The following is a 16,936-nucleotide window of genomic DNA, read 5'->3' as shown; positions in this document are numbered from 1 at the left end:
CGCTCTTGGCGCTGCTTCAGTGGCCTCATGAGCCCGTAGCGTTGGCTGCACTCCAAACTAAGGTAAAGCTAAGAAAATAGTCTCACCTTTGAGCCCTACAAGCCAAACCAACAAAAATTACTTAGCATGCCCCAATACACAAATATTGCGGGTTTATTTTGACTAACTGAAGATCACTTCACGCGCAACCGAAATGTCAGACTGGCCTCCGTCAGACTGCAGGCAGCTCATCCGATATTTAAACTGGATAAATATGAATTCATGGGCAAGCGCTGGGCGGATCGGTGGCCGAGTGGGCTAGCGCACACCAGCTCGGGGCACATAAAGCAAAAGTTCGCGCTGCAGAACCCAGGGATCCTGGATTCAATCACCCCACCCCTGCCCGTTTTGATCGGGTTGAGCATCGTACCGCCGTGCGGTCGTGTATCACTACTGCGTGATGCACGTTAAAAACCCCGGGCTAGCGGTTGTACTGCACTGGCTAAATTGCTCATCTACAGCTGGGAGACTTGTCGCCCGTCAAGGTAGACCAAGTTCTTGGCTGTATAAACATAAGCACAACCCAATTTTTCATGGGCCAGCGCGTTGGCTAAGGGACACTAAGACGTTTTAACATTTGTGTTTTGTTTTAATATCATTGCTACTTAAGAGCCACCGAAGTGGTTTTTAAAACAAAGTATAGTCGAACTATTCCCACAAGCGTAGTTTGATTGCGAAAATGCTTTTTGCAAGTAATAAAAACATTCAAATGTTTTCAGGTATGTGGCGGAATCCATTTCATGGCGCCCGTTTCATCTGGATCGCGTCAGACACTGTTCTCTATTGTAGTAGGCTGGATTGCAGATCGGGAGCCCGTCGGTGTCGCCAGCGGCGGCCATTGCTTGACACCAGGCAATACACCGGAGTCTATGGGAGAAAAGCACAATAGTAAATATATTGAAGCATTTACGCTGTGCTCGGAGGCGAGTATTTTATGGTGCGCTGCGATCCTTATGTCGGGTGTTTGGAGCAGGGTGCAAGATAGACAGGTGGGGAAACGAGAGCCAAATGAGCGACCGGATTGTGTCCCCCTCGGTTTTCTCTTTTTCTGTGGCGCCATCTATGTGGAGCACGGCGAACTCTCACTCCGGGTAGGCGACCGGTGGCGACCAACTAAACTGACGGAGATGATTTCTCGAGGGTTTTTAATGAAGGACTATCGTGCTCTCGGTTTATTTTGCGCACTCTCCCATAAAGTTCCATGCAAATCCGATTTCGATTTTTTTCTTCTCGCCGCAGCGCCATCTGTTGCAAATTGGGTGTACCCGCAAGCAGACGAGTACACAATCCGGTCACGGTGCTGTGGTAGGCTTCTATGGGCCGTTTCCCCACCTGTCTATCTTACACCCTGGTTTGGAGATCGAATAGGTATTTGTCAAACGTTCGAACGCCGATTAAAAAATCAAACGTACCGGAGCACCTACGGCTGAGCTGCCGAGCTTGCTCTCGTAGTGGAGTAAACAAAGGAACTTGCCGTTTGTGAGACCATCCTCGGGGAGGCCCAGAAGTTGATAAATGACAAGAAGTTTCATCTCGACAGCGGCTTTCCTGGAGTGAGCGAATTCCGCGTAGCAAAGCCTTCGAGCTTGTCGTTTGCTAAACCCAACTCAACGACACCACCACCGACTCCGTGGTAACTCTAGGTAACTTTCGCCTCATTGAGATGCACAACAGAGGAGGCACTCTCGACCAAGAAACATTTATTTATAAGAACTGTGGGGCCTGTCAGTTTTAATGTTTGTACGCAAGCTATTTAACGGACTTATCGAAAAGCAGCCAAAAAGTTTCAGTGCCGACAGCAGTTTAGAAACGGGAGAAACAGCACTTTCCTATGTTTTTCTCATGGAGTTCCATGCATTGGCTGGTGTCAATCAATGGCCGCCGTTGGCGAAACTCGGCCCCAGCTGCCGAGGCCGCTGTCCGCGATCCAGCCTACTACAATGGAGATCAGTGGCGTCGGGAGTGTGTACTGACGCATAGCAGAACGCGCGCATGTGGTGCACCTGCAGCCTCGCGCTTGTTTTTCTGACATCTCTGGCTCGCTCACTGCGGGCATCTAGGCTTCTGACACCCTGACATCTGGCGCCTTTTCTTTCGCGTAGAGTTCCAAGCGGCACATGACGGGAAATGCAGTTCAAGCTATTCTTGAACACGTGTCGCCATCTGTATTTTATATTAAGAAACTGCAAATTGCCTTAACTGAATAAGAAAATTTCGAGTTCTAATAACATTTTTAACGTGTAGTATATAACGTGTAATAAATATAATATCGAAGGATGCTTCATAATTTAATGTCTTGTAATTTTGAAAGTTAACGTGATTCGTTTTTATAGCACAATAAAATAATACCATTTTATACTTAATTTTTTTATTTTCAAATATACAATATTTGTACAGTTCATTGCCTACTTTTTCAATTCATTATATCCAACCGAATGCTCACGCAAATTATCGTGAACAATGGGACGTTATAGCTCGATAAATATTTTTTTGTATTAGAAATTGTGGTCTATTAAAAGCTGAATAATTAACTGACCACAAAAAATAATCGTAATATCGAGACATTAAACTATCATTGAAAACAGCTCTTTAATTTGGCATTAATTTTATAATTGTAGAATACATAGCAAGAAAGTTATAAGCCGCAAAAAAAGCACCAAAATGTCATGCACGGTGGGGTTGCACCTTAAGAGAGAACGGAGTATACACGGCGCCCTCAAAAATGGCGTCCAGTGCCAGCGTCCAGCGTCCAGCTAATGGCTTTGCACCCCTTCGCACAGCAGTAAGGCATTTTCACTCATGCATTTGACGCTTCACGTGAACGTCTAACTTAATTGTATGCTACAGCAACATACACTGTTTTATTATCTGGTACACAAACCACTGAAGCAGGTGATAGAGCAGACGATGTCACAGACAAAGTAGCAGACGATGGTGTTCATCCGGGTTATCTACGGGGCGCTGAGGGGACCTACTAGAAATGACAATGAGAGGCGGAAACACGCAGGCCTTGTGTGTCAGGTGGTATTGGTTCAGCTCAGGGGCACCGGAACCTGGTGGGAAGGCGGGCAGTCGCCCCCACAGGTTCTAAACCAAGGTTTACGGGCGGGGGAAGGGGGGGGGGGGCGCACGCACACTTAAAGCTGTTCCGACGAACTACACGATGCGACATCAGCCCCCAGAGATTGCCCCACACATCAGATATACTTCCGGGGCCCTGGTTCAGTTGTTCTTCCTGATGTAGTATGCGACAGCGTTGAATAAAGTTTCCGACGATCGACGAAACTTCTATTCTCAACCTTAAGGATCTGTGATATTTCGAAAGCGAAAAGTGCCCGTATATATATATGACCGACGTTCGAGGTGTGTGAGCGCCTTCCCGCGGAGCTCGCTTCCGCAATCTATGAGAAGCTGAAAACACTTTGAAGCCGAATCACGAAGGACAACGACGTGAAGTGGATCAAGGTCAAAGTTTAGGCCAGCACACGTGTTGAAAATTCCTGACAGCACATTTCTTCAGTGCACATTTGTGTGATCAAGTGAAACTGTCCGCAACATATATAAATACCCTTACAAGGATGAATAGTGAGATTCAATTGAGCTTCTAATGTGTTTTTATAGAGTCAAATGAAACTCAAACAAAACTCAAAGTTAAATGAGTTTTATTATTATAAATTTAATATTTATTATTTGAATTTGCTCATTACAGATAGAAATGTTAGCATTACCCACTCAATGTCTATTCCTTTGACCCCGCAGGGGGCGCCTACACCTTCGGTGTTAGGTGCTTGGTGAGTAGCGCCACCATGGACCCCCAGCCAAGTAGGCCACCATACCCGCACGCAGGGGGCACCTAATTCAGTAGGTGCTTGGTGAGTGGCGTCACCACGAGCCCCGAGCCATGTGGGTTTACCCACCCACGCCTGGCTGTGCGTGGCTTAACCCGTGTCCGGGGAAAGGGGGACCCTGGTGGTTGAGCTGAGCCCGGGGTATGTTTGGACCCTTCGGGGCCCCGCGGGCGAGGCAATACACCGCTTCGACCTCTGCTTCTCGTAGACGGGTGTCCTGGCTTGGCCCGACCAGGATGATTCAGTCAGTCGCCTCTTCTACCCTCGTCTTCCTGCTTTCACTTTTTCTCCCACCTCTTTCTCTTTTCTTCTCCACTCTCTTCCTTCCTTTTTCATCTCCTTAGGGGGCAAGGACCAACCTTGAGTGAAAACAGGTCCTGTCCCTGCAACCACACTAGGGTATAGTGCCCGGGCAGCACTGGTAGCGGAATTGTGTCAGCCAAGCCCATCTTGCTATGGCACATTACCTACCCCCTTGTTGGGCTCCGTGGTGGGCGGTGAGCCCGGGCACTGAACTTTCCTTCCCATGTTATGGGTTCTCGTTCTAAAACCTTTCTCGATCGGCCCCTGAAAAGGGTCCGCACCGAAGTTCCAACCACAATCAACACGCCATCTACCCCTGCTAGGTTCCCAAAGTTTTTGGTCCTGCATTCTGAAACTGAAAAACAACTATCAAAGTTTTCTCCCTTTCTTGTAGCTAAGGTACTTGAGTCTACCGTTGGAAAGAAATTCAAGGCCAAGAAAATGCCTTCTGGCGACCTGCTTGTTGAAATCGAATCAAGCCAGCAGAGTGCTGCACTTCTTTCTTTAAATGTCATATCTGACCAGGAAATCACAGTTACGCCTCACCGCACCCTAAATACCATCCAGGGGGTTATTTCTGAGGATGACCTTCTTGACTCCTCAGACAGTGAAATAGTTGAGGGACTGTCCGACCAAGGCGTTGTAGCTGCAAGGCGTATCTCCTTGCGCCGCGATGGCCAAGAGCGGAAAACGAAGCACATCGTTCTTACATTTGAATCTACTACATTGCCAGAGGCCGTGAAGGCTGGGTACCTTCACTGTAGAGTGTGACCCTATGTGCCGAATCCTCGCAGGTGTTTTAACTGTCAGAGATTTGGTCATGGATCCCAGAACTGACGAGGCAAAGCCACTTGTGCAAAGTGCGGTCAGGCTGACCATCAAACAGATACATGCTATAACGACCTCAACTGTGTCAACTGCAGCAATCCCCATCCCGCATATTCCCGCTCTTGTAAGACATGGAAAGATGAAAAAGCCATTCTTACCTTGAAAGTAAAGGAAAACCTCTCGTATCCAGAGGCACGCCGTCGCCTTGCGTTCTTGCAAAAAGGCGGCTTCGCGGAGGTGGTGCAGCGGGGGCCTGCACCACTGAAAGTGGCAGTGGCAACCCAGACGTCTTTTCCAGACAATGGGAAGCCACTGCAGTCCCCCACGCCCAAGCTGAAGATTCAGCTCCCTGGGCATGCACTCTCAGCAGGTCGGTCTTCCGGCCACTCCAGCCAGAGTGCTAGCTGCCCTGCATCTTCAGGGCAGCAGCCTCAACATTCTGGTGGAGAGTGTGCACAGGCCGCTCCCCCTTCCCAGGATGGGCCGGCAGCCGCAGCTGTCGTGCCCGTTCGCACTCCGCGGTCCCCTTCCAAGGAACGGAGTCGACGCTCTCGCCCGCACTCGTCGGAGAGAGCGTCGTCTTCCAAGGAGCGGCATGGCTCTTGTGTCGCTCCTACAGTGAGAAAGGGGCAGGAACGGGTGGATTCGGGCAGTGCTTTGCCCAACACACCTGCTGCCTCTTCTGCTGGGTCAGGTCGTGGCCGGGGCCTGCAACCCCGTGCCCCAAGCGTGCCCAAAGCCCCACCCAAAGCCCCGTCCCAAGAGGCGGGGGCAATGGATGATTGCAGTGAGGTGTCTGCGCCTGCGTCTGATCAGGACGACATAGACTGGCAGGTAGCTAAATCTAAGCATAAGGGCAAAAACCAGTAACCCCTCCAAAGTGACATTGTACATTCCTTTTGCCCTGCGCGGCATAGTCGAGGTTTTATTTTTACTTGGTCTTTACTATTTTTACTGATTTACTAAGTTTTTTTAACTTTGTTTTCGAATAATGGTTAAATTCACTTTTATGCAGTGGAACTGCCGCGGTCTTTTACGAAATATTGATGACATTAATTTTTTTATGGACGAATTACGTCCTATTGCTCTCTCTTTACAAGAGACGCATCTTAATGATCATAATTCAGTGTTACGTCGCCATCAGTTTTTTAGAAAGGATCGCCCTGCATCAAATGCATCAGGTGGAGTAGCTGTGGCTGTTCAAAGTGGAGTCGCATGCTCGCAGGTTCCTCTTTTCACACCTCTTGAAGCAGTGGCTGTGCGCCTTCTTTTGGACCGCCTCATCACTGTTGTCTCCATTTATATTTCACCAAACACTCCGCTGCATCTTCATGATCTCCAAAGACTTGTCGCACAGCTTCCTCATCCCTTTTTACTTTTAGGAGATTTTAACGCTCACCACCCCTTGTGGGGTAGTGCCCGTCAAGACTCACGTGGTGGGGTCCTTGAGCGGTTTTTATTAATATCTGGGCTCTGCCTTATGAATAAGAGAGAGCCAACCTTTTTCAGTGCAGCTCACAATTCATTTACATCTATCGATCTTGCTGTCTCATCACCTTCATTGTTTTCTTTATTTACATGGAAAGTATTGGATAATCCTTTTGGAAGTGACCACTTTCCAGTCATTCTGGAGAGTCTGGTTTCTGTTCCAAGCCTAATGAAACGTACCCCTCGTTGGAAACTTGACAAGGCAGACTGGGGTCTATTCAACCTAAATGCAGAGCTTAAGCCTTGCATGTTCTTGTCCTTAACACACGATGAAGCCACCACATACATTACAGAACAGATCACTAATGCCGCTTTTCGCTACATCCCTCAAACCTCCTCTAACATCCCCAAAAAGTGTAAACAGTGGTGGAATGAAGATTGTTCTAATACTAAGAAAAAACAGGACAAGGCATGGGGTATATTTCGCAGATATCCGACATTCATGAATTTACTAGCGTTTCAGCGAAATAGGGCCCAAGCTCGTTGGACCAGGAAGCAGGCCAAGAGGAAGTCCTGGAGAGGCTATCTGTCCTCTATCGGCTGCTACGTCCCAGCAAAGGAAGTGTGGGACCGACTGCACAAGGTCGAAGGCAAATACCGCTGCTTTACAGTCCCTCTATTTCCCTCTGTAAGCTCGCTACATGACCAGGCAAACGTGTTGGGCGCACATTTTGCAGCCGTTTCAAACTCCTCTCACTACTCTCCAGCGTTTCTGAAGTTTAAAGCAGATGCAGAAAGAATGAAAGTAGGCTTGGCAGGAGGAGCGTCTGCACCATATAATCAGCCATTTACAATGGTTGAGCTTCAAATGGCTCTCGAAATCCGGAAGCGTTCATCGCCCGGTCCTGATCGGATACATTATGAGATGATCCGGCATTTGTCGGAGGAGTCACTCACAGCCCTCCTGACATATTTCAATAAACTATGGAACGATGCACACTTCCCCGCTGATTGGAAGCAGGCAGAAGTAATTCCGCTGCTGAAGCCTGGAAAAGATCCTTCACTTCCTACAAGTTACAGGCCGATTGCACTGACTAGTTGCTTAGGGAAAACGTTTGAAAGGATGATTAATAAGCGTCTTGTTTATTTTTTGGAGCAACACAATGTTTTGGATGTAAATCAATGTGGGTGCCGATCAGGACGTTCCACCGTAGACCATCTAGTCCGGCTGGAGACTGTTGTACGTGAGGCGTTTGTGAATAGGCAGCATTGCGTATCTGTCTTTTTTGATTTAGAAAAGGCTTACAATACCACTTGGAGACATGGCATCCTGCGTGACTTGTTCATGTATGGAGTACGTGGCAGAATGCTTCATTGTATAAAAAACTATCTTAGTGGACGTTTCTTTCGTGTACGGTTAGGCGCAACATTATCCAATTGCTTTGTCCAGGAGAATGGTGTTCCTCAGGGCGGAGTACTTAGTGTCACCCTTTTCGCAATAAAAATTAACTCTCTCTGTGTGTCATACCTTCCTCAGTATCATATTCATTTTACGTCGATGAGTTTCAAATCTCTGTAGCATCATGTAATATGTCTAGTTGTGAAAGGCAGCTACAACTAGCCATAAATAAAATGACCAAATGGGCTAACGAGAATGGTTTTAAGTTCACTCCAGAAAACACTATTTGTGTCCCCTTTTCTTTGCGGCGGGGGCTAAGGTTGGAGCCCACTCTCATATTAAATGGAAATGCCATCGAAGTTAGAACTGAGCATAGGTTTCTGGGGGTGATATTTGACAGTAAGCTTAGTTTTGTCTCCCATCTCAAATGGCTAAAGCAGAAATGTATGCAGACATTGAACATTCTTAAAGTCCTCTCACACAAGTATTGGGGTTCTGATAGGAGGTGTCTACTTCGTTTGTATTTCCTTCTAGTACGGTCGCGCCTTGATTATGGGTCTGTTGTGTTCGCGTCTGCTCGACCGTCTACCTTAAGAATGCTTGACCCTGTGCATCACCTTGGTTTGCGTCTTGCAACTGGTGCTTTTAGAACATTTCCTGTTTTAAGCTTGTATGCTGACTCCAATGAAATGTCACTCGAAAAAAGGCGGCAGTATCTAAGTCTAGTTTATGCCTACAAGGTGTTATCAGAACCCAGCCATCCAGCCCACAGTAGTATTCGAGACTCTAAGTTTTATCGTACTTTCGAGCATAAACCAACTGTTGTTCGACCCCTGAGCCTTGGTTTTGAGAGCCTCCGTCTCTCTCTTTACCTGCCACGCGAAGGTGTTCATTTCCTAGAAAGTGCATATCATACTGCCCCATGAAATATCAAACCTATAGCTTGCAATTGGTATTTCACCAAATTTAATAAGCATAATGTTTCTCCACTCATTCTACAAGAATTCTTAGCTCTGCAAGACAAATACAGACATTACTGCCAATTTTACACTGACGGTGCCAAGACCTCAATGTACGTCGGCTCCGCTGTTTATTCAAATTCGTTTACCCATGTTACTCGACTTCACATTGTTGCCAGCATTTTCACTGCCGAACTATATGGTATTCTGGCAGCACTTGACTACATAATCGGGGACAAAGTGATGAAAGCTATTATATTTGTGGACTCTCAAAGCGTTCTTAGTGCAGTGTGTTCTGCTGCACCAACTACAAATAGGTTGACTCATCTCGTACGGGCCAGAGCTCAACAGGGACTCGCTGGTGGGAGGGACATCAAGTTTTGCGGGGTCCCGAGCCATGTGGGTATTGCAGGCAACGAGGCTGCAGACAGACTAGCTGCCTCTTCACAGAACCTTTTACCATCGAATGTCCGCGTACCTTACCAAGACCTTAAAACGTCCGTAAAATTTTCACTCTCACAGCTATGGCAATCTGAATGGAAGTTAGCCAATAATAATAAGCTTCATGTCATCAAACCAGAACTTGGTGCATGGGAAACCTCATACAATAAAATCGTTTTCATGAAGTTCTCCTGTGTCGGTTGAGAATCGGCCACTCGTTCCTGACCCATCAATATCTGCTTATAGGTGAGGAACCGCCAATATGCGAGCACTGTGGAGAAACTTTATCTGTTCTGCACTTTCTGTTTCTCTGCCGTGGCCTTCTACAACAATACAAGACCTATTTCCCTGAGTTTTTTAAGTACAACATCCCATTTCACCCTGTCTTGGTTCTAGGGGAACAGCCTCTCGTACCATTTGAACGTCTTTTAGCTTTTCTCAAAACTACAGGTATCTTACACAAACTATAGTCAAGTTCTAGTCTGGTCAGAGCACTTTTACCAATGTTTTTTAACTTACCTAGTTTGGCGCAGTATGGCCGTCGGAGCTCTTGCGCCGTAAAACCCGCAAACAACAACAACAACAATCTATTCCTTTGAATTTACTCACTACAGATTCAAGTGAGGTTTATCGTTACCCAATCAATGTAAATTCTTTTGAGTTTAGTCATTACACATTCAAATGAGTGTTATCATTAAGAACACAATATCCATTATTTTGAGTTTACTCATTACAAATTGCAATGAGTTGTATCGTTAACGACTCAACATCCATTCTTTTGAGTTTACTCATTACAAATTCCAGCGCGTTTTATCGTTACCCAGTCAATATCCATTATTTTTTAGTTTATATATGTACTGATTGCTTATGCAAATGAGTATTATCATTAAGAATGCAACATTCGTTCTTTTGAGTTTATTCATAGACACTCCAGTGAGTTCTACAATAAGGCACCCAATGGACATGAGCTGATCCACAGCGGAGGAATTCGATAAAGGCAAAGGTGAAGATAATCATGCATGCAGATTACCTGCTATTCAGAAGACATTATCCTCAAATAAAGCCATGTTCGAAATTGCAATATAATAACTTCTCATATTTATTAACGATTTATTAACCCTCTTACGAGATCGAAACATATTCGATTAATCCCACTCCCAACTAGCACACTGGCTCGGGTGATCAAAATGACAGAGCGATAGAAATAATGACTCAATATACAGCATCTGCTCCCAAACTTCTCTACGCGCAATCGACTAAAATATAAAATATATTCTGCCACGACCCCGCCCCTCCTCCATTCGCATTAGGACACAAGTCCACAAGTCCATAAGCCCTACCATTTCAGTGCATAAGCAGTTGCATATTGAAATTGACTCTGGAATTTAGTTTCCCACGTAATACAGGTAATTAACAGTTAACAAATTTAAAACCTTTGAAAAAAAAAAAAACAGAAAGAAGCCAGCAGTTGTTTTGCGACACTCCGCTAGATCAGTCACTACACCTCTGGGGTTCGCGCCTCACAGTTTGGGAAGCACTGCTGTTTAATATTACAAATGCAGAGTGGTGCTTAGAACATTTTTCAAAGCATTTATAAGTAGCAACTGTTGACCTAATACCGCGCAAAAGTTTCTACCAACTCTCACACAATCTCACAGAAACAAAATCCCAAGTTTCCGCAAAATAAAAACCAGTAAGAACAAGACGAAATACACACCAGGCTGATTAATGAACTCTGAACTGTCATTTTGTTTCAATGCAAAACACATGAAAATAAAAAAAAAGGAATAGGAATTCCAATAAGCATACTGTTTCGTCCCATAGGTGGTTGGACTGCTCCCATAGAGACTTTATCGGACCATTAGGAATTTTTATCAGTCAAACGAAATGTTTTGTTTGCCAAACAGGAATGTCTAGGCCAATTGTTAATGTATATTTGAGAAATAGGAACCAACTAGACGTATTTCTGTCAGAACGATGAAAGTGCATATTGGACGCAACAATTGAGAATCGGATCAATGGGAATATGTTTCTGTACCCTTGGAAAGTTGTTTTTGGACGACGCTGATATATTTGTCAGACATCCAATTGAGGTAAAAATAGCTTTTGTCAGAAATACACCGGCCCATTTCAAACATGTGTTATGTAGCCAGGGCTGTGTGATGCAAATATCTGTTCCACGTCCAAAGGATGTGCCCACACTAGAATTCTAGCATAAATAAAAGGTACATTAGTCAAGTTAATTAAGCGACAGTGTTACGGTTATTTTCAATATTTTCGTATGGCAAAATAGTTTCAGCCTAGGTTACATAACACACCATCGTTGTACATCAATGGGGTTATGAATATTCAAATAGTTTTGTAGCTCGAAATAATGCTAGAATGAAAGACTCAGGTACAGTCACAATTTAGAGGAAAATACCCTTTTGCAATGCTTGCTTTTCTGAAGGAATTTTAGGACAATACTCTAAATAAAACTTGAGAGCATGGTGCGGTAACATAATTTACTAATACAATACTGTAAGTTGAGTGTAAATTGAAAGTAATCTTCACAAAAAGAAGAAGAAAATATCTTGAAGAAATGTACTCCCTACTGCATTGCAAAAGATTTTTTTTTTTATGGCACCACTTTATCGCGATTCAGTCAGTTTCGGTTTCGGTATTGCAAACAACTCGTACAGGTTCCGGTTTCGTATTGTAAAGATCGCGCACTGGTTTCGGTTTCGTACTGTAAGAAGCGTCTTCGACGCCCTATCGCTCCGACACCAGTACTTTGTTTTTCCGACATGGTTGCGTTGGTCGTGCCTCGACTTCGAGTACGTTTGTGTCGCGGTATGGAAATGCCTTTAGACATGGAAATGTGCTAATTTAATCAAGTTTATTTCTCTGCTAAGTTTCCTCTTGTGATGATTATGTTCAAGAAGAACGGGGAAGACCGACGATGCGACAGGACGAGCAATTGACTCAACGCAGTTAGTAAGGATGCTTCTTTGCTTGCATTGTAGACGCGTTGAAAAAGAAGTGAGCGTCAGGGAGTTTTAGAATAGCGTTCGCAACCTTAGAGAAATAACCTCGTCGCTGCTGAGCATGCGCAGACCCAAAACAAGTATAGGTATACCTATAAGATGAAAGTTGCTAATGAATTTGATTTATTAGATTTTCCACAACCATGTTCGCATCTTTAAAAAAAGAAAAGAGCATCTCAATGATTTTGATCTGGCTAGGCCACCACTTCGTAGACGATGCACGCGTAGTGAGAAGTTCTGCCGACCGATGGCATACACCGCGTCGAGGGATCGAGGGAGCTCAGGCCGATTCATATAATATTGCGGGATTGTCTTTATCACTGCCCAAATTGACCGGCGTTCCATTGACGCGGCGTAGGCTATGTGTAGGGAGCACTTCTCTCTACGCGTGCATCGTCTGCGAAGTGGCGCCCCAGAACATGTTTTTTTTTTGTTGTTGTACGTGGTAAAGTTTTTTTTTTACTGTAAACTTCCACCGTCTGTTTAGACCTATGTAGTAAATTGCAGCGCGATACATTGAAAAACTGACTTTTGCAAGCCGCCGAAAATTCCTTAAAAACGTTAGTCAACATATTGTAGAAATAGAAATAAGCCTATATTTTATGTAATTATATGTTGAAACAAATGGTAAGGTTTGCAATATTTAAAAGTATTGCAGCGGTGGTTGCAAGACAAAACAAATATACTGTGTCCTAGTGTGATAGAGACCAGTTTTGCCGAATGAGCAATCTTCTTCCATTCCAAGTCGATTCCAAAGAATTAGCGTTTCCGATAATTAAATTATTTTAACTTCTAGGAATAAAGACAATTGGTCAATTTACACTCCTGGAATATAATTGAATGCTCCATTCCATTCCTGTCATTCCTAAACGCGCACAATTGACCATGACAGCTACATCATGTTGCCGCAGAAAGTAGAACAAAGCTGATGTTGTCAAACGCATTGACAGCTGCAAAAAAAAAAAAAAAAAAAAAAACGCGCTCCCAAAGCACTGATTCTACTAATCCGAGCGGCGGTCGCTCAAAGCACTTAGTGGAACTCAAAGGTACTGCAGGCATCGATGAGTACCTCAGTAACATGAGCCAGTTATATCACTTTTGACTCCGCGCGCTCTTCTGGAGTGCGAAGGCCTACATCCGAAAAACGCGGCAGCATAGCTTTGTCCCTGCTTGGTGGCCTTTAACCGGCGGTGTAGTGCGTGTAGTCACAACGATCCCTTTATCGCCTCTCGCGGCCCTAGCAATGACTTATTTTCGTTTCCATTAATTCAGTTCTGTTTGCTTCACTGAGGTAGCCACTTTCATCCTCGAAGGAGCATGAGTCGGTCGAACAATTAAGCCGTCAGTCACCTTAAGTGCAATGATATTTGGAGACCCACTTTGACCTGGAACTATAGCAAGCCGTAGGTTCTGCTAGTGCATGTTTAACGGCTTTAGTTGAAGATGAACGCAACTCGCATAAGAACCGAGCCAATTCCGTTCCCACTCTATTTTGGTTTAATGGAAGCAGTGGGCTCTGCAGCACCGTGAAAAGGGGAATGACTGATCCAGCGCTACTTTTTGTACAGGCAATTGTACTGTTTACGTCATTGCACGAGGGACCGCTACCGAAAGATGTAATCGGCGACAGTGACGGGGAACTCGGCCAATTCCACATGGGAGCACACCCAATGGTGGGAACACCCAATCAATGTCGTGGGACATCGTGTACTGCAACGCCACCTGCGCCTGACTATAAAGACTGGAACCGCCCCGATGTTTGCCTCGGTGGGCTCTGCAGTACCGCGTAGAGTGGAATGACTGATTCACACAGGCGGTGGTACTGCTTACGTCATCGCAAGAGCTACCGCTATCGCAATATGGAATCGGCAACAGTGACGGGGAATTCAGCCAATTCGACATGGCAGCACACCCATTGGAGTGAACAACCAGTCATAGTCATGGGACATCGTGCACTCCAACGCCACCTCCGCCTCCCTATAAAGACTGCAACCGCACCGACGTTTGCCTCAATGGGCTCTGCAGCACCGCGAAAAGTTGAATGACTGATCTAATGCCGCGTTTTATAAAGGTTGGTAACAAAACTATTACTGCACTGTCAAAGAAACTTCTCTTACACTGTTAGTGCGGCCGAGCCCACGGCCCTTGATTGTTACAGGCCCTGTGTGCTGCGGTGTGCTTTTGCTGCTTCTTCAACTTAGTGGAGACATGGAGTTAAACCGAGGTCCAACTGATGCTCTGTTAAGTAAAATAGTTGACAACCAACAACAATCAATGAGCGCCACACTTAACAACATTCAGTCAAAACAAGTTCTACTCGAGAACTTTCTAGGAACAGTCCAAACAATACTTTTCTTTATCGAGACAAGCTTTGAACGTTTAACAAGACCAAAGGCAGAATTGACGAGAAAGAATCATAGATACGTATTATTCTAAACTACATTGTTGAGCGCGATGGGAAAATGTATTACTTAGACAATGCTAGCCGTAGAAATAACATCTAAATATTGTTTGTATAAGGATGAGAGAGACCACCCAAAAGAAATGGAGCAAAGAGTTAGGGCAATACTGTAATACTACAATATTACAAGTTGGCAATACTTTAGGGTAATACTGCAAGTGGAATTAAAAACTATCCAACGCATACATAGGATTCAAGGAAAAATTGGCAATTGCCTTAGACCAGTCATAATACTCGTTTACGACATTAACGAGAAAAAGTGAGTGCTCGAAAACTGCCGCAAATTGACAGGCTCGTATATATATCAATTTTTGAAGACTTTTGACAAATTGTGCGTGCGATTCGCAAAAAACTTTTGACAAAGCGCTGCTGTTAATAAATACAACGGTCGTACGTTTAGGTTTATTTTTTATAAACTGAATGTGAACAATGACTTGTAAATTTGGGACCTTGTGAAATGTGAACGAGTGAAAGGTGGCCTGAGGCATTATATACCCCCACCCCCAAATACCCATTCCGCAAGATCAAGATTGACCACTATCGAAGAAAAAAAAACGATTCTGCCTTATTATCGCTCGATCTGCGAAGTATAGTGAACAAGTTTGATAGGCTGGAAGAATGTTTACTCATGTATAACCCCCCTCCCACCCTCCAATTATAATGAAATAACAGGTATTCTGGTGAAACTATCACAGATAGTCCCCACAAGGATACGTATTATTTCTTCAATATTCGAGAAGCAAAAGGTGGGGGTGTGGTAATAAAATATTAATAAAAGAATAGCATATCCTTTGTACAGCTTGATGGAATGCTAAATCACGAGAGCATCTGGTGCAAACTAAATATGTTTGGAACAGGTATTTTCGTTGGCGGAATTTATAGGCAACCAAAGTGTCCTCTTCATTATTTCATTTATTCATATAAATACCATTGTGCACTTGTTAACCATAAAACTAAACTGATATTGGAAGGTGACATCAACTTACCCGACATGAACTGGACTACGTTAACAAATGATAAATTAGATCTAAAAAGCTCAAAACAGCTATTGCAAAGCGCACTCAGCTTTTGTCTTGACGAGTCAGTGCTGGAAGCAACTCGCATATCCGGAACAGCAAGTCCTACTCTAGATATGTTGTCTGTGAGCAACTGGCTAAAAGAGTTCATTATTACTGTCGAAGATGGCATTTTCGACCAGAAATTACTAGTCTGTACTTATCTAATGTGCAAATAAAACCCCACAAGCGTGTTACTGTTAGGATAAAAATTATGTGATGTTTAACGATGCATGTATTCTGGATTGTCTAGAAACCCTATTCGACCGATTCCGACACATAAGCGACGTTGATGAAATGTAAAACGAACTTCCTTTCTAACAAAAAACAAAACGATACACCACGAGAACCCGTGGATAATGCGAAACATTATAGAAAACAAGCGCCGATTGAGGCGGAGACGTAGAACGCGACAAAACAAGCGCGAGGTGCAAGAGCTATCACGAGAAGTAACATTAGAAATCAAGTCGGCAAGGTCAAGTTATTTCAATATTACCATAAATATCTTTTAGACATGAGCCCCAAGAGGTTTTGCGATATCTGTCGAGGCGAAAAGGCTATTATTCACAGTTCGAAATTGATGGCGCTATCATAGTTGACCCCTAAGCCATATCTTCAGGCCTCAAAACTTTTTTTTAGTCTGTTCTTTCTAGAGCCCTCGAATATGAATGCGAAGTAGATAGTATTGAAGTGCCTGCAATGCCAAACTTCGAGATTACCCTGCATGAAATTTCATCTTTATTGTTGAATCTAAACGTAAAAAAAGTCTGCCGGATCTGATGAAATCTGTGGCACTATTTTAAGGAGATATGCAGAGTGGCTCTCGCCCTATCTTTATCTTATTCTTGTTAAGTCGCTGCGATCCTCATGGCTACTAGATAATTGGCGTTATTCTAAGATTGTCCCTATTCACAAGACAAAACACAATCACTTAACCACTAACTACAGGCCGCTTTCACTGACAAGGATGACGTCCAAGTTAATCGAACACATTATTTGCAGGCAGATAACTAAACAGTTAGAAGAAAAGAATGGTCGTTATTCACATCAACACGGGTTCTGGGCAAGATTGTCCACGGTCACGTAACTCCTAGAGGTTACCCACCATTTCGCGCTTCCTTTTAAAGATAAATAACAGACTGAGGTCAT

General features: G+C 44.3%; 1 pseudogene; it reads left to right on the top strand.

Annotated features, from left to right (window-relative positions):
* The first annotated feature begins 14,130 nt into the window (after positions 1 to 14,130).
* LOC121837912 lies at positions 14,131 to 15,325 on the top strand (annotated as a pseudogene).
* Positions 15,326 to 16,936: the final 1,611 nt, after the last annotated feature.

This window comes from Ixodes scapularis, unplaced genomic scaffold (genome assembly GCF_016920785.2).
Source record: "Ixodes scapularis isolate PalLabHiFi unplaced genomic scaffold, ASM1692078v2 PGA_scaffold0__279_contigs__length_252992795, whole genome shotgun sequence".
In the NCBI taxonomy this organism is placed as follows: domain Eukaryota; kingdom Metazoa; phylum Arthropoda; class Arachnida; order Ixodida; family Ixodidae; genus Ixodes; species Ixodes scapularis.
The sequence above is the reverse complement of the archived record's forward strand: the minus strand, read 5'-3'. Positions and strand labels throughout refer to the sequence as shown.